General features: G+C 51.7%; 1 protein-coding gene across 6 annotated transcripts in view; it reads left to right on the top strand.

The window, feature by feature from the left end:
- Positions 1-1,688: 1,688 nt before the first annotated feature.
- Positions 1,689-18,459, top strand: part of BCORL1 (BCL6 corepressor like 1) — a 71,462-nt gene continuing 54,691 nt past the window's right edge. Inside the window, exons 1-2 of one of the 6 annotated variants that reach the window (XM_058658311.1) lie at positions 1,689-2,008; positions 3,324-3,403. The gene's annotated coding sequence lies outside the window, so the exon portion shown is untranslated. Of the gene's footprint in view, positions 2,009-2,603; positions 2,734-3,323; positions 3,404-3,995; positions 4,413-5,119; positions 5,206-6,018; positions 6,097-18,459 lie in introns of those variants that run through there. The other 5 variants (XM_058658312.1, XM_058658315.1, XM_004587689.2 and 2 more) reach the window with 5 other exon arrangements.

Consider the following 18,459-nt stretch of genomic DNA (forward strand, 5'->3'; position numbering starts at 1 on the left):
GTAGAGTTAAATCAAAAGCAGAGTTGATGGGGTGGCAGGGGTGGGGGTGGAGAATTGGGGTAGAGTCCTGCGTTATTAGCCCCATAGAGATTGGCTCCTTAACAGTGCATGTTGAATTCTCATGTTGATCAGTATAAACAAATCATTTCCAAATCTTCACTCTCCTGGTGCAACTAAGGCCAAATACTTTTAAAAGTGTGTGTGTGTGTGTGTGTGTGTGTGTTATTTGGGGAGGGAATGCATGGGATCAGAGGAGTGGCCAAGTGAAATAAGTACCAAAGTGGTTCCTAGAGCAACATAAAATGGCCAGGCTGTCCACTCTGCTGGCAGTTGATTTTGAGTTTGTTGAGGATCAGCAAAGAGGAGCCATGGAACAGCAGGCCTTGAAGCCAGTGCAGCCTCTGACAACTAACTGACAGCTAACTTGCTGCAACTCCTCAGGCACATGGTTCGGAGCAAGTGAGGGAGACAGAGCAGACAAGTCTCAACTGTTATCTCCCAAGTACTTTCCAAGGAGAGAAGACACCCCCATAGCTTAGAGATGGAACTTCTTGGCCTGTGAGCAGCCCTGGGGGAGGGGTGGGAAGGAGAAGGAGGAAGACATTCATCCCACAGAGCTTCCTTCTAGTCTCCATGAACCCCTGGCTTCCTTTCTATAGATAAATACATAATACATAATAAATAACATCAATATATCTACGCATAAAAATTTTCCCCCAAATTCCAGTGATCCATTTCAAACCGTCCAGAAACTTACGGGCACCTCCCCTAATGCTCTCTTGTCTAAGACTGTGCTTTAAAGACAGTCCTGACCCCCCCACCCCCATCCCACTAGCACTGGCTCAGGGCTGGAGCCACTCAGAAACACCCTAAGACTGAAAGCAACTCAGCCGGCTGCTTCAGCTCCTTGCTGAAGCTGCTCTCCTTGGAGTTAATGTAAAGTCATCAGAGTTACATTGCGGACCGCAAGCTGCTCAGCCCTTCAGTCCCGCCGATGGCCTGCGATGTAAACACACATGAGGATTTATTCCTTTGCCCAGGCGGAGGAAAGTCGTTAGGGTAAAGGGTAAGGGTCAAGGGGCTCGGATTGGTGAATGAGGAGCCAGGGGAAAGTGGGCATAAACCGAAGGCTCTTCCAGCCGGGTTTTTGGCTGCGAGTCTTGCAGGCTTCCCGGTTTACAGAGGTTTGGTCCGCGCCCCTCTTCTTCCTCCTCCCTCGGGTCTCTCGCTCCCCCCCCTGCCCCGCCCAGCCCCGCCCCACAGATGCCTCTACGTCCAGGCGGGGGGCTGCCCCATTGAAGTAGGTGGGGGGCTCGCGGGTTTGCAACCAAGGGAGGTTGCCACGAAGGGTGGGTCGTCTCTCGAGACGCGGGGAGAGGCGGCGAGCCCCAGCATTTTCCCTTCGCCAGCACCTGTCCCATTTTGGCGTTGGGGCCGGGGCTTGGGCTGTGCCCGCGGGCCGCCTCGGTTGCCCGAGGCCAGAACCGTGCACCGAGGTCGCTCAGGGTGGGCAAGTGGGGGGCCCGGGAAGGGGCGGGGCGGCTGGTGGGGGCGGCCCCTTAACGCAGGCAGGACCCCCGCTCCCCCCACCCTTCCCCGCGCACACGGAGGCTACACGGGGAGAGAGTCACACAGAAAGCACGAGCGAGCGAAAACGCTCGTTCTCCGATCCCGGACCGCGTTGTTCGCCACCCCCCCTCCCCTTCCTGGAGCCCGGGGCGGGCCGGGGAAGGTGGCTCCGTTCTTTCCCCAAGGCCAGTGCGGGGTCTGCGGCTTCCCGGAGAGGTTCCGGCTTCCCCGGGGCTGGCAGGGGGAGCCCCGAGAACTGCAGGCCCGCCCCCCCTTCCTCCTCCTTCTTCCCCTCCTCCCCCACGTGTCCTCCCGGAGCCCAGCGGCCTGATCCCAGCACCCCCCACCACCTCTCCCTCCTCCTCCTCCCGCTTCGCTCGTTTCCCCGGTGGTGTGGAGAAGAGCAAAGTTGCGACAGCGGCCGGGGGGCTCTGCCCAGGTAAAGGGGGCGCCATGAGGGAGGGGGACGGCGAGGCCCTGCAGAGGGGGCAGGGGGAGGATAAAGAAACTTGGTTTGCGCGGCCCTCACCCCGCGCGGGTTCGGGTCTTGCGTGAATTGAGCCCTCGTGGCGAGACGCGGCAACGCCGCCAAGCACCGAGGCCGGCGCCCGGAGCCGGACCGCGCGCTTGGGCCAGCTCGGCGGGCGCAGGCAGCGGGCCAGGCCGGCACCCAGGCAAGGGCGGAGTAGGTGGCCGTAACACCGGACCGAACCGGGGACTCTAGGGCTGTGGGCACGGGCCGAACCCGGATCGGGCCGAGTTGGGTGGCGAAGTGGGACGTGGATTCGGGGGCGGGGCGCGGCGTGGGGGGAGGAAGCGAGCAGGCCCCGGTGGAGTGGCCCGGGCGTGGGGGCGGGGGGCGAGTTCGGGGCACTTGCTGGGCTCGGGACCCAGTGCTAGGGCGGGGCGGCGCTAGGGGCTGGGCCGGACCGCGGGGGGAGGGGAGGGCAGGGCTGGGGGAGCCGGGGGTGGAGTAGGGGCGTGGAGTTGCGAGCGGGGTCTGGCCTCTGCCGGGGGCGAAGGTAGACCGGCGGGGCCGAGAGCCGAAGGAGGGAGGCCCGCGGTGGCGCGGCGGCGGGGAAGGCCAGCTTCCGCGGAGTTTGTGCCCGGGCAGCCCGGGCTTCGGCCGCCTCACTCGCATAAATGGGGCTAGGGGACTGACTGGTAAGCAACTCCCAGTGTTAGACGGTGTTGGGCTGCAATTCCGGGAAAAGCGAGCAGAGACACCGTCTGCAATTATGCCGCACCCCCCATACACACCTCTTAGCATCTGGACTGTGCTCTCTGGGGGCCACAGACCCTCCCCACCACAATCCTTTTACTCTCCAGCACTCCCTCCCCACTTCTAGTCCTTCCTTGGCCATCTGACTCTCCTAAGGCTCTGCGTTTAGGGGGTGCACGGCCACGGTGTGTGTGTGTGGGGGGGTGCGGATAATTTTCCTTCCCGTGGCGGCAGCCTAGTTAGTATCTTATTCCTGCAAGGTGCCATCGCTTTTGGTCGCGTGAACATTAGCATTTAGATAATTTATCCGCCCCCCCCCCCATCCCCATGATTTGATGGCTGTTAAGGAAAGGGACGAATCCTTGAATTTGCGCGGTTGCAATGAGGTTTGAAGGTTGGGATTTACCTCCAGGTCACTTCCACTGCCAACTCCTCATACCTGAGAGCCACTTCCATGGGGATCCTAACCTTGAGCGCGGATGGGGAGAGGTGGGGTAAGGGAGTACTAACGTGCTTCTCTGTCTCTACACAGGATCGGCGTGGCGAAGGACTGCTGGTCTCAGAGGGAAATTAGCTGCCACTCCAACTTGGGTCACCCCCAATATTACTTTGGTGAGGGGGACAACATTAAGAAGGGGATCTTGGTGCGTGGGGGCTCAGCCTCAGGGCGGGGACTGGCCAGTCGCCCAGAGTCTCCCATTTTTTGGCGGGGAAGAGAGGCAAGCCCCGACTTCCAGACTTCCAGGGAGGAGTCCTGGGGAGGGGGATGGGGGTGGCGACGACGGTGGAAGGGAGCTAGGAAGAACGGGGCAGTCCCACTCTGCTTGCAAGGGGAGCTTCCCTCAGGCCCCTGGGAGAAGGGGACTGAATGTTTTGTGCTACCCTGCAAGGGGAGATCTGGAGTCTCCGGGTTTGCACACTGGATCGGGCACCAGTGGCCTGAGAAAGTCAGGTCGGGGCATAAGGTGGAGAGCGTTGGGCGAAAAGGAGAGGACCCTCTGGCCGCAGCGCACTGATCTCTCTTCCTCAACCTCTCCTTCTAGGGGTGTCGAGGTGTTGGGGGGGCGTGGGGCTGTTGCAGCCCCGCGGATTGAGTGCCTCCGCCTCTCCCGGGAGTCTAGCTTTTTGCCCGGCTTGCTGCAGCCACTGCTGCCTCCCTCTCCGGGATCCGCTCGGTCCTAGCAGCGATCCCCTCCTCCTCCTCTCCCCTCCCAGTGTCACCGGGGCTGCTTGGCTCTGCCCCCTTCTCCGCCGCTTGCTCCCTGCTTTCGTCCCTCCCTCTCTTGCTCGCTCCCTCCATTCGCCTCCACCTCCCCATTCACCCCACCCGCGTAGGCGGCATTCTGGGAGTTGTAGTCCGCTGGTGTGGGGGCTAGCACCGCCCGCAGACCCGGCCGGACTCCACTTCCCGTCGAGCCCTGCGACCGGCACCCACTCCACCAGGCTTCGCTCGCACACACAGACACACACACACACCGCTCTCCCCCTCACTCTTTCGCTCGCCGCGGCTGCTGCCAGTGTGTGGCTCTGTCTCTCCTCCGCTTTGCCGAGCCCTCCCTTCTTCCTCTCAGTTCCTAGAGTCCGACCGCCGTCGCCGCCGAGAGAGAGGAGAAGGAGGTCGGTGGTGATAAGGGGCGGAGGGGGGGGCTTAAGATCGGGGCAGTATCTGGCGGGTGGCCGTTAAGAAGGGGTAAGAGGGAGCCCGGGTGGCGGCCTGAACCTCCCCGCGGAGCCGACCCGGGAACAGGTGCGTCTTTTTTTCTCTCCCCCGACCCCTCCACCTCTCTTGACTCCCCGGCTTTTTCGTATCCCCCCCCCTCCACCGCTTCTTTCTGTCTTAAGCCTTTGCTCAGCCCTGTCCCTTCTTCGCCCCGCGGCCGCTCTGCTTGCCCCCCGGGGGCGCCGTCCTCTTCGTGTCCCCGGACGTAGCGCTCCCTGGAGCTCGGTGTGTCCTCGCCCCTCCCTTCGGGATAGCTCCCCAGCACTTCCCATCTTCGAACCCCATCCCTGCCCTGCTCTACCCCCTTCTCGACCCCCTTCTCTCTCAGCCAGGTGAGACTTATTCGCTGTGATCCCAGAGAGTCTTTTCCCCGGCTGGGCGGGGGTCTCCATGGAAACGGGGGTCGGTTGATCCTGGGGTGGGGTGGGGGATGAACCATAGGAATTACCCCATTCCTCGGAAAGGGTGGTGGAGGCTACCGTCTTGATAACTACCTGGCCCCAAACCCTGATACAAGGATCCAAGATCCGAAGGGAGGTTGGTCAGCAGGGCAGGGCGAGAAGAGGCTTGTTTTATTTTTTAATTTTTTGGGGGGGTCCGTAATGAAGTCTTGAAAAGACCAGGAGAAAATACCCTGCAACCTCAGGGGAGGTGCGACGGCTGCTCCCAAGGCTGCTTCCTTCTTCACGCTGAGGTGAGGGAACCGTAGGGTAAGGGGTACCCCTAGGTAGCGGCGGGGCCTGAATTCGGGAGTGGGAGTGCTGTGATGGGGGCAGGGGCAATTATCCCAGTCCCTGGAAAAAAGGCGGGGGATGACTTCGGAGCGCCCCGGTTCCGCTGCCCTCTCTCTCTAGGGGTGGGGACCGCCGGGCCAGGCGTTGCGAGGAGGGGGCTAAAATAGAAGCAGGATGAAATGGGGGGGCAATTTGTACTAGCCCCGGCAAGCCGGGTGCGGGGAGGGGGGTCAGGCGTGCTAGCCCTCTACACGCTTCGCGCCAGGCCTGGAGGCAAGGGGTTTGAGAGAAGCCCAGGGCTTGAAGGAGAGAGGCTCTGGTTACGGGGCCGGGTTTCGGGATCAGGGGCAATCCCCCAGCCCTTGGAGGAGGGAGAGGGATGGCCGCGAACCCCAGGGCTCCCCCACCCTAGGTCCAGAGGGGCGTGAGGAAGGGACAGCAGGCCCAGCGGAGCTAGATTCGAGCGGAATCGCGGCCAGGGAGTGGTGGGGCTTAGTGGTGGGCTTGGGGGGAGCAGTCCGGCGGCGGGGCGGCGGGGCGGGCGGGCGGGGCGTGGGGCTCCGGCGGGCGGCGGGGCGGGGCCGGGGCGGCGCTGCCGCCGCCGCTGCCGCCGCTGCTCCTGCTGGGGCCGCCGCAGCCGCTGCCGCCGCCGCGGCCGCCGCCGCTCTGGGCGGGGAACGGAGGCCAAAGGGAGTCCCGTGCCGGGGCAGAGGGCGCGGGCGGCGCGCGGTGGGGAGGGGGCCGTCCTAGGGGCGGGGGCAAGCGGGGGAGGTGGAGCCCCCGACGGGAGGCGGTATGAACCCAGACCACGACGACGAGGAGCCCCTGGGACCCGGTGCATGGAGGACGAGGTGCTGGGAGAAGGAAGGGGTGGGGGTGGCTCCCACGACGGACGGGCCTCGTGGGCTTGTCTCCTCGAGGTTAAGCTTCAGGATAGAGCCCTGCGGAGATGGCCAGAGGCCCGGAAAGAGATAGGGAGGCGAAGTGGATGGTGGAGGGGGGGGCCCTCCTCGCCGGGGTCCCGCCGAGAGGAAGGCTGGGCCAGAGGGACGTCCGGGGCAAGGCTGGGAGGAGCCGGCCGCACTACTGCTGGGGCTTTCACGTTATGGAGGCTCCGGAGGTTGTTGTAAGGACCAATGTGGTCTACGGGAAAGGTGGGAGGGAAGCATGCTGCGAAGCCAGCAGGCCAACAACACAGGCCCATGAGGGTGCCTTCCCTGCTAGTCCGCCCCCACCACCCCTTCCCCAGCCCCGTTGAAGCGCTGTGTTTTTGTTTTATTGTTTTCCAATTTACTGTATTGGCCAGTGTGGTGCTTCTGAACTCCTTCTCCGTGTCTCTTGGGGGTAGATAGTGAGGCCAGGTTTGCCTTGAGAAGCACATGTCTAGCCCAAAATTTGCGGACTCTTGCTGCCAGTGTGTGAAGCAGGCCTAGTAACTTTGTGTACTCTTCTAGCAGTTTGGAGGTTGCCCCTGTGGCAGCAATGAAAAAAAAAAAAGGAAAAAAAACCCTCTTTGCTGAGACTTCTAGAGAGTGCAATTGTGGGTTAACTGGTCTCCCGCCACCACCTCTGTCCCGGAGGCGGGTGCTGGTTCCTGGGGGAGCTCCCCTGGTTTTTTAAACTTTGAAGGCTGTTTCTGAAAATCTCGGCACTAAAACCTTTCAGAGGGAAAGAAATGGGAAATGCATTTAGGGTTCGGGGTAGAGTAGCGTGATAATAAAATTCTGATGTGGGAACACACGTGAAAGGTCATGTAATTCTGTTTCTCTGTCCTAGCCTTGAGTGTGGAAATTGAGTGAGGCTTGTTAAGAGGGACTTGGTGGGTGGCAAAATAGATGGTATTGGAGGACAGTTTGGTGTAAAACTGGGTCTTGATATCTCTGTGTAGTACTGAAAATGACAGTATGTACGAAAGAAATTTGGAGGATTAGATTTGGGGTTCAAGTGGGACAGTCTGATTCCAGAAATCACCCAGGGGCTCTTCAAACAGAAGCAGAAGGTTACAGAGCAGCCTGTCAAATTTTGGTGGTCAAGCAAAGTTAGGAAGGACTGGGAAAGCTGGCAGAAGTAGAGAATTCAAGTCAAGTGTAGAGAATCTGAAGTTTGATGGTAAGGTTTAGGAGCAATGTGGCAATTTTCACTAAGTCATAGGAATGTTGATCAACAGACATCTTTTCATAAGGTGGTTGAGGCACCTGCCATTAGAGCAAATGGGCACCAGAGTTGCAGGCCTTGGGGCACAGATCATGGCCAAAATGGAGTGTATAAGAGGGTTGACCCCATTACTAGCTTTGCAGCTGGGCTTGGTGGGTTTCTTTTTCCTCTGGTTCTGAGAAGACTAGTACTCTGTAAGTCATGGGTGATGCGAGGGGACAGGATGCTGATTCTATATTCCAAAGGACTAGCTCTTTAGAAGAAGCCCAGAAGGAAGGGAGTGCAAATGGTTACAGTAAGGGCAGGGGAAAGCCAAGGCTCCAGCTAGCACTGTTGTTGGAGTCTGGCTTGGGCAGAGTGGAAGGGAGTTGCAGAATAGTAGCTGTACCAAGGACACTCCTGCAGCTGGCTGTGGCTATTTAGATGTGTCAGGAAGCAGTAGGGAGGAAGAGAAGAATCCTTTCTTTCTCAGTGGCTTAGGCTTTCTAGGGGAAAGTGAAGGGAATTTCCTGCTTTTATTTGTAATGCAATTCACTTTAAACAGGTAAAAATGTTGATGAGCACAGGGGGCAGTGGGTCTCATAATGTGCTAGCTGTGGGATAGGGATTTCATGGAAGGTCATCTCTGAGAGAAACAGAATTAGGGGAGAGAGGACTTGGTGAAAGCAAAAGGGAAGTCAGGAAGAGGATTGGTTGAGCAGTGGAGAGAGAGGACATGTGGTCTTCAGTGGGCCTGTGTGAGGGGCAACAAGGAAAAGTAGTACCTTGAAATCTTCAGAATAATCTTTTTCCAAGAAAAGTTTGAAGAGCTCCTAGAGTTCTTTACACTTTCATTATAGAATCTTGCCCACTGAGTTTGAGCAAGAAAGAAGAAAGATCTTGGTAGCGGTAGATTTTGGGGAGAAAGTGCCATTTACAGACAGATACAAACATATTTACCTATAAGGAAACAGGATTTAGTGAGAGTATACAGGTGAAAATGCAGAATGTGACAGGAGAGGCAGAAAGAGCCGAAGGAGCATGTCATTTGGCGCTTTAGTTGGGGAATGGAAAAACTAGCCACAGCTCTGAGAAGGTGTAAGAGGCAGGGGTGGGGTGGGGATGGGGAATCCAGGGCTTACAAGTTTAGGCATTAATTAGAAAATCTAAAAAGTAACGATCCTAAGTAGGGGAAGGAATTCACTGTCCTAAGTAGGATGGCATTGAGAAGAAGGAGAAAGTGGGAATATACCAGTATTTCAATATGCAAGTAGGAGGGATCCTAGATATAAGGAGGGCAATGATGAAAATTCAGAAGGAATTTTGGATAAAGAGTGGTGTGATAGTCTTGGGGCAGAATTGGAGGGTAGTATAGGGGTAGGGAGAAAGAGACTCTATTTAGAGGTTGTATTTTGTAACAGATGGAATGCCCCATTGATTTTAGCTGAGCTAAGTTGGGGATGGAATAGAACAGTCATAGGGAATGGAGAGCTGTTTGCCAGGGTCAACCAAAATCTGAGATTGAGTGAGAAGAAATTTGCCATTGAGAGAAAGAAAGAGAAAAAGTGTGTGTGTGTGTGTGTGTGTGTGTGTGTGTGTGTTGGGGGGAGAGGGGGAGAGGAATAAATGCTAGAGTTCCACAGAGAGAGAGAGTTGGTTTAAGTGGAAGTTGGTGGGATAAAACAGGAAAGAAAGGGAAAAAGCCACTGATGATTGCAGTAAGGGAAAGAGAAGACCCTACTACTTCGGAGTTTTCAGAAAGAAAGGAAGCATCTTCCTGCTGGAACTGGAATTAGATGTTAATCCGTGCTCGCCAGAATGTTTAGCATCAGGACAGCCAAAGAGGGAGGCAATAAGTAATTTACCTTTGGGCCTCTAGTGCGGTGTTTTACATAAGCTCACAGACGAGGCTTCATTAATGCTGGGTTTTGAATGGTCATCCTTAAGATTAGTTCATCTACCTTTTCCAGATTATGTCCTTTCCTTCTTCCCCTGTAACTTAAAAACCATCTCTGATGGTGAAAATTTTATTTGGTAAGCTGAAGTCACATTCTGATCAAGGGTAAAATTTAACTGTAATTCTGTCCCCTTCTAATTCTATCCACTTCTTCCTCTTTTTTTTTTTTTTTTTTTTTAAGGCAGAACCCACCCTTTTCCAATAAAACATTTAAAAATGGATCATTTTTTAAAAGTAACTGCAGGCTACACGTCAAGGTCATAGTTTCCCTGGTCAATGAATTGTGATAAACTTGAACAGAAATAACTTATTATTTGTAAAATATAACTTTCAGATTTACCCAGAAGTGTGTGCGAAATGGGATGTGCTCTCATTTCAAGACCTTCAGCGGGACCGATGTGTTTTAGCAGGTAAAGCTGCAACCTGCAATGCTGCCGCCCTTTATGGGCACTCATTCATGTCCTGAGTACTCTACCTCTGATCCAGCTCCCTGCTCATACCTGGGAAAGCAGCAGAGACTGGCCCAAATGTTTGGACCCCTGCCACCCACTTGGGAGACCTGGAAGAAACTCCTTGTTCCTGGCCATGAACTTGCCAGCTATGGCTGTTGTGGCCAACTGGGGAATGAACCAGTGGTTGGAAGATCTCTCTCTCTTTCTGTCTCTCTGATTTTTAAAAAAAAAAGGTTTACTTATTTATTTTTTATCAAAACGGCAGATTTACAGAGAGAAGGAGAGACAGAGAGAAAGATCTTCCATCTGCTGGTTCATTTCCAAAATGACTACAGCGGCCATAGCTGAGCTCTCCAATCTGAAGTCAGGAGCCAGGAGCTTTTTTTCAGGTCTTCTGCATGGGTGTGGGGTCCCAAGGTTTGAGCCATCCTCCATTACTTTCCCAGGCCATAAGCAGGGAGCTGGATTGAAAGTGGAACAGCCAGAACACAAACTTGGATTCATATGGGATTTTGGCACTTGAAGGGGAGAGTTAGACAGCTGAGCCTTTGCGCCAGGCCCATGTGTGTGTGTATGTATGTATATATATATATATATATTTTTTTTTCTTTTTGAGGAAGATCTTCAGCTAAGTGTTCAATGAATAATCAAGAATGCTAAGGAGCAGGCAAACCTTTGTGCCTGAGCCTTTTTTACCTACCTGCTGTCTGCTAAGAAACCCCCATTACTAGGGTATGCCTTGAAGTCACAGTGTTAGTGCTATTTAAGGATGCAGTCCAGGGAAAGGAGAAGCAGCAGATTTTCGCTTTGTGAAGTTCTGTGGAGAAGTGCACCATGCCTGAACATGATCCCAAGACTTAGACAGTGCTCTCTGAACCTGACTGCATGAGACTGTTAGATATTCTTCTGGCAGGGCTCCACTCCATTTAACCTGGTGTCCAGGTTAGTATAGCGTAATGGTTCTCAAATTCCAGCACACAACTAAATTGTTTGGGGAACTCAGAATATATGACTTTGGGTTAGAGTTCCTGTTCTTCCATTTCCTGACTGTGTGGTAGGACATAAGAGGTGCCCTTCTTCCTTCCTTCTTTCATTCCTTCCTTCCCTTCCTCCCTCCCTCCTTTCCTCTTCCCCTCTTTTTTTTTTCAACTTTTATTTTTCATGTTATGGTTCCATAGGCACAGGGATTTCCGCTTCCACCCCTCCACCCCTGCTCTTTTGATTTACTTTATTTGAAAGGAAGAGAGATAGAGAAAGAAAGAGATCTTCCATACACCAGTTCACTTCCCAGGGAGCCACAAGGCTAAGGCTGAATCAGAAGGAGGGCAGGAGCCTGCAGTTCCATCCAGATCTCCCACAAGGGTTTAGGGACCCAAGTACTTGGACCAGCCTCTGCTGTTTTCCCAGGTGTATTAACAGGAAGCTGGATCTGAAGCAGAGCATTTAGGACTCAAAACTTGGTGCTGATATGGGGTGCTGGCTTTGCAAGCGGCTGCTGAGTTTGCTCTGTCACGGCACAGACCCCTGCCTAACTTTCTTGAGCCTTGGTTTTCTCATCTATACATTGCAGATGATAATCCAAAAATCACAGGGCTCTGAGGATTATATAAGATGAACTATATATGGTGAAGATCCATAGTTGATGTCCAATAAGAGGAATCTGTCATATCATAATTCTTGTGAAAGTTTTTTTTTCATTTATAAGACAAGGAAAGAGACAAAGCTAGATGGACAGAGATCTTCCATCTACTATTTTACTCCCCAAGTGTTTGCAGCAAGTTGAGGTGCGTTCAGGAAGAAGCCAGGAAGGAGCCAGGAGGGAGCCAGGAACTCCATCTAGATCTCCTGTGTGGGTAATAAGAACCCAAGTCATTCGACTATCAGCTGCTACCTGCCCCCTCTCCAGGTGCATTAACAAGAAGCTGGATCTGAAGTGTGGAATTACCAGGGCTAGAAACAAGCACACTGATACAAGATGTTTCTAAAGCTGCGATTTAACTGCTGTACCAAAAGGTCCCCGGAAAATAGAATAAATTGTGGTGCAGGGGGTTAAGCCCCTGTCTGCTATGCTGGCATCCCACATGGGTGCTGATTAGGGTTTCTGCTGCTCTGTTTATAATGCAGTTTCCTGCTCATGTGCCTGGAAGGCAGAAGATGGCCTAAGTGTTTGGATTCTTGTCACCCACTTAGGAGACCCCAATGTAGTTCCTAGCTCCGGCTTTAGCCTGGCTCAGCCTTTCAGGAGTGAACCAGTGGACGAAAGATTTTCTCTGTCTTTCTCTACCTCTAGTAAATAAAACTCAATATAAAATATATTTATCTTGGCGCCCAACATTTTGAAATACAGGCATAGTTCTTCATATTCCCTATTTTTCAATGAACTTTTAAAAGCATTTAATTTATTTGAAAGAATCACAGAGCTAGTGATAGAGGTAGAACCATCTCCCAGTTCACTCCTCAATGCCTGTAGTAGCTGGTGCTGAATCAGGGAAAAAACAAGAGGCAGAAACTCCACTGGATGTTCCATACAGGTAGCAGGCACTCAGGTACTTGAGCTATCATTTGCTGGCCACCAGGTCCATTAGCGGAAAGTTGGCTTGGAAGTGAAGCAGCTGGGACTCAATATCAGGTGCTCAGACATGGGCTGTGGACTTAGCTCACATACCACAATATCCACCCCTCTGTTAACTTTTTGAAGATCTCACATATACAAAACATTTTGGGGCACCAAAATTATCTTTTTTAATAAAAAGATTTATTTATTTTTATTGTAAAGTCAGATTTACAGAGAGAAAAACATTCCATCCTCTGGTTCACTCCCCAAGTGGCTGTAACAGCCAGAGCTGAGATGATCTGAAGGCAGGACCCTGGAACCTCTTCAGGTCTGCCACATGGGTGCAGGGTCCCAAGACTTTGGGCTGTCCTCCACTGCTTTTGCAGGCCACAAACGAGGAGGTGTAAGGGAAGTAGAGCAGCCGGGATACCAGCTAGTGCCCACCAGGCTACCGTGCTGGGCCCAAAATTTATCATTTTTGTAGATTGGAAGATATGATGGGAGAGTGAGAGAGAGAGAAATGGATCTTCCATCACATCAGCTGGTTCAATTTCCCAAATAACTGCAATGGTTGTGATTGGGGCAGGCTGAAGCCTGGAGCATGGAACTCCATCCCCGTCTCCCACATGGGTGACGGGTCCAAGCACTTGGTTCATCTTCCACTGCGCATTACCTACCGACTGGGAGCTGGCTTGGAAGTGGAACAGCCAAGATTTAGTCTGGTGCCCATATGGATGCCAGCATTGCAGACCCCTGTACCATAACAGCAGTTCCAAAGCTATCTCTTAATTTCATTTTCCATACACATTTTCAAATGCCCTCAGATTAGTAACAGGTCACATTTGCAGAGTGTCATGTTGGGGAGAAGTGAGTTGACACTGTATCATCTCTGTTGGAGGTGAAAGTGGTAATGTCTTCTAGGTTGTAGTGTTGATACCGCTCAGTATGTCAGTGAAGGAGCTGAAGAGTGGATAGCCAGTTGAAACTTTAAGGGACATTTTGGGCCATGGGTGACATTTTAAAAAGCTACTGCTTTCTGAAAAGAGCTGCTGGGTTTAATTACAACTGGTTGGGCTTTCCAGCTGTCTCTGACATCTGGGAATTCTACAAAAACTGGTAGATAGAGCCCAGCTCTGGTATGGCTGTATGACAAGGGTGTTTATCAGCAATAGACTAGCAGCGAATAATACCTCCAATAGCTCAGGGTTCCCCATACCAAGCTTTTTTTTTGAAGATTTATTTTATTTTTATTGCAAAGTCAGATATGCAGAGAGGAGGAGAGACAGAGAGGAAGTGAAGCTGATGATTCACTCTCCAAGTGAGCGCAACGGCCAGAGCTGCGTTGATCCAAAGCCCGGAGCCAGGAACTTCCTCTGGGTCTCCCACGCAGGTGCAGAATCCTAAGACTTTGGGCTGTCCTTGACTGCTATCCCAGGCCACAAGCAGGGAGCTGGATGGGAAGCTGGGCTGCCGGGATTAGAATTGGCGCCCATATGGGATCCCGGAGCGTTCATGGTGAGGACTTTAGCCGCTAGGCCATGGTGCCGGGCCCATACCAAACTTTTTAGCAGAGAAAAAGCATAGACTGTAAATAGATCTTTCTGCAATTGAGGTGTTTATTTTTTTTAGAAACTTTGTTTTGAAAGGCAGAGTGATAGACAGGGATCTTCATTGACCAGATGACCAGGGCTGGGCCCAGGTCTCCCATGCGGATAGCAGGAATTTAAGTGCTTGAGGCACCATCTGCTGCTTCCCAAGCACATTAACAGGGCACTGGATTGAAAACAGTAAGCAGCACTCAGACTAGGACTCTGATAAGTTATATGGGCTCCCAAGTGCTGGCTCACCCACTCTGCTACAGTATCTGCCCCTGAAGCAGTCCTTTTTTTTTTTTTTTTAAGTTTTATTTATTTTTATTGGAAAGGCAGATATACAGATAGGAGGGGAGACAGAGAAGATCTTCCATCCACTGTTTCACTCCCCAAGCAACAGCTGGAGCTGATCCAAAGTCAGGAGCCAGGAGCCTCCTCTGGGTCTCCCACGTGGCTGCAGGGTCCCAAGGCTTTGGGCTGTCCTCAACTGCTTTCCCGGGCCACAAGCAGGGAGCTGGGTGGAAAATGGAACAGCTTGGATGTGAACCAGCCCCCATATGGAATTCTAGCTCTTGAAGGGGGAGGATTTGCCAATTGAGCTGTTGCGCCAGGTGCGAGAGATTTTTATCCACTCTTTCACTCCCCAAATGGTTACAGTGGCTGGGACTGGGCCAGGCTGAAGCCAGGAACCAGTAACTCCCATCTGAATCTGCCAGGTGGATGGCAGGGGGTCCACCTGGGCCTTCTTCCACTGCTTTTTTCCAGACCATCAGTAGGGAGCTGATTTGGAAGTGGAGCAGCCAGGACCTGAACTGGTACCTTTATGGATCCCTGAATTAAAGACAGTGGCTTTACCTGTTCTGCAACATTACTGACCCCTCATTTATATTGTAGCAAGGCAGATATTAAAATGAATTGTTGCTTGAGCACAGATCTACTGACAGTGGCAAAAGGCAGCGTATATGACACTTGGGTTTAAAAATTAGCTGTGGGGGCCCTGGCGGCGTGGCCTAGCGGCTAAAGTCCTCGCCTTGAAAGCCCTGGGATCCCATATGGGTGCCGGTTCTAATCTCGGCAGCTCCACTTCCCATCTAGCTCCCTGCTTGTGGCCTGGGAAAGCAGTAGAGGACGGCCCAATGCATTGGGACCCTGCACCCGCGTGGGAGACCCGGAAGAGGTTCCAGGTTCCTGGCTTCGGATCCGCGCACATCGGCCCGTTGTGGCTCACTTGGGGAGTGAATCATCGGACGGAAGATCTTCCTCTCTGTCTCTCCTCCTCTGTGTGTATCTGGCTGTAATAAAAAAAAAAAATTAGCTGTGGTTAAATTGTACTCAGATAATTGGCAGTTGATTTTACTGCTTTGCCTTACTCAATTTTACTTATTTCTGTGGCTGTCTTCATTGTGAAAGTAGAGAGAGTTTTGTGAGAGTAAGGGAAGCAAAAGGCGTCCATAGACTTGATTTTTACATGGAATTTTTGGTTTCCGCATGATGCAGAAAGGATTTATCTTTTTCCTAGTATTTTAACAAGTATTTATTGAGTGTGTATTGTATATTTTATTCATGCGTGGTATTATTTGGAGAGGACTGTTAAAAATAGGAAATTTCCTTTAAAAAGATTAATTTATTTGAATGGCAGAGTGACAGAGAGTGGGGATAGTAGAGTTGGAGGGAAGAGATCTTCCATCCACTGCTTTGCTGCTTTGCTCTGTAAATGTCTGCAACAGGCAGAACAGGGCCAAGCTGAAGCCAGGTGCCAGGAACTCCACTTGGATCTCACATGTGGTGGCAGGAACCCAAGTACTTGGGCCTTATCCACTGCTTTCCCAGGCACATTAGCAGGAAGCTGGGTTGAATCAGGAGGAGCCAGGGCTTATGTTTATTCTCCAGTGACCTGGTATGCTGCAGTCCCAAGTGGCAACTGTACTTGCTGGGCCACAATGCCCAACCTCTGATAAGAAGTTGAATTAATGCGGACAGTTTGAAATTCTTCGGCTGATATAATTTAATCAGAGATGTTTAGATATAGATTTATTAAAGATTTTTTTTAAAGATTTATTCATTTTATTACAGCCAGATATACACAGAGGAGGAGAGACAGAGAGGAAGATCTTCCGTCCGATGATTCACTCCCCAAGTGAGCCGCTACGGGCCGGTGCGCGCCGATCCGAAGCCGGGAACCAGGAACCTCTTCCAGGTCTCCCACACGGGTGCAGGGTCCCAAACCTTTGGGCCGTCCTCTACTGCCTTCCCAGGCCACAAGCAGGGAGCTGGATGGGAAGTGGAGGTGCCGAGATTAGAACCGGCGCCCATATGGGATCCCGGGGCTTTCAAGGCGAGGACTTCAGCCGCTAGGCCACGCCGCCGGGCCCAATATTAAAGATTTTTTAAGATTTATTTATTTTTATTGGAAAGCCAGATAGAGAGAAAAAGAGACGGAGAGGAAGATCTTCCGTTCGCTGATTCACTCCCCAAGTGGCCACAATGTCTGGTGCTGAGCCGATCCAAAGCCAGCAGCCTGGAGCTCCCTCTGGGTCTCCCGCGTGAATGCAGGGTCACAAGGCTTTGGGCCATCCTCGACTGTTTTCCCAGGTCACAAGCAGGGAACTGGATGGGAAGCAGGGCCGCAGGGACGTGAACCGGCACCTATATGGGATCCGGGTGTGTGCAAGGCAACGACTTTAGCCACTAGGCTATAGCGCTGGTCCCAGATACAGATTTATTTTTGATTAAGTAATAAATATTAATATTTTAATAATAAGTGCTGAAATTAATTGAACCCATTAGCTAGATCTGGTTTGGGGTGAGAGAATATAGACAAAATAACCTGATTGTAGTCTCTCCAAATATTTGTGTACAAGGTCCAGGAGACTAAAAAAAGTAAAAGCTGGGTGAGGAGGAATCCTCTTTAAATGAAAAATTCCAAGAATCATGAGTGCAATGTATAGTGAGAGGAGAAGGGTCGTGGTGACAGCCAACAAGCGGCAGGACACAGGAGCATCACAGAGGGGAATCTAGTGACCTAGTGTAGTGTTTCAATTTTGGATGGCACTAAATATTCTCATGGCGCTGCTGAAGACCAAGACTGAGGACACCAAATCCTAGTTTTGGTCTAGAAGAAATCAGAAGTGCTTAAAAATGACCTTGCTTGTGTCTGAAGTGTTGGCAGGAATAAGGTGGTGTGCAGAGTGATGAGATCAAAGGGCTTGGGGATGGATTTGGATAAGAATGCTCACAGGGAACTCTGGGGAGATGGCAAGCCCTGGGCACTCCACAAGGTGACTACTTTGGAAGTAACTGCATTCATTTGCTTTAGTAAGCTTTCATGTGTTTAACAGACAGTTAACATTCTTTTGTATTCAATCTCATAAATGTTTATGGGGAAGGCTTTTAAATGTGCAAGTATCCAAGGAGCCTATGAAGATGTCCATGCTGGAACCATGTGCAGCCTTCTTGGTAAATGCTTGGTAAATATTCTATAGCCTTCTCGGCAAGTACGAGAATTGATGTATCTAGAAGAAACAGGATCCGGTGTCCTTTGTAATACTGATCTCTTGGGGATAGACAACAGTGGAAATATTTGGATGGGAAAAAAAAAGCCCCATGGGAACAAGAAAGTGCTAAAATAAATCTAGTCAGGCAGAAGGTTGGGTGAACAGAAAGGATCTTTTTCTTTTCTTTTTTTCTTTCTTTTTTTTAAAATTAGAGTGAGAGAAAGAGCGAGAGAAAGGTCTCCCTCCACTGATTCAGTCTTTTTTTTTAAAGATTTATTCATTTTTATTACAGCCAGATATACACAGAGGAGGAGAGACAGAGAGGAAGATCTTCCGTCCGATGATTCACTCCCCAAGTGAGCCACAACGGCCAGTGCTGCACCGATCCGAAGCTGGGAACCTGGAACCTCTTCCAGGTCTCCCACGCGGGTGTAGTGTCCCAATGCATTGGGCCGTCCTCTACTGCTTTCCCAGGCCACAAGCAGGGAGCTAGATGGGAAGTGGAGCTGCCGAGATTAGAACCGGCACCCATATGGGATCCCAGGGCTTTCAAGGCGAGGACTTTAGCCGCTAGGCCATGGTGCTGGGTCCACACTGATTCAGTCTTAATGTCTGCAAGGCCCAGGGCTTACGCTAGGCCAGGACCAGAGCTGAGCAATTGGAACGCAACTCAGGTCTCCTATTCAAGTGGCAGGAACCCATTTACTTGAGCCATCACTACTGCCTCCTACATTAGCAGGAGGCACAAGTCAAGACCTATGGCCAGCAATCAAACCCAGGCACTCTAGTGCAGCATACAGACACTGCAGCTAGTTACATTTCTACCTCTCCTTTTTCCTGTCTTCAAATTGCCTGATAATTTTTTCCCAGTTGATGTTATATATGCATGTTTGTGAGTGGTGGTAGAAGAATCTGCTTTGCATAAAGGGAGTCAAATAAAATGATTGGGATATGTATACGCTCGTGACTCTGGACTTACTGGGAATGACATTTGGTTAATAGGAGGGAAAGATGGAGAGGACTATGAGGAGA

Source organism: Ochotona princeps, chromosome X (assembly GCF_030435755.1).
Source record: "Ochotona princeps isolate mOchPri1 chromosome X, mOchPri1.hap1, whole genome shotgun sequence".
NCBI lineage: Eukaryota > Metazoa > Chordata > Mammalia > Lagomorpha > Ochotonidae > Ochotona > Ochotona princeps.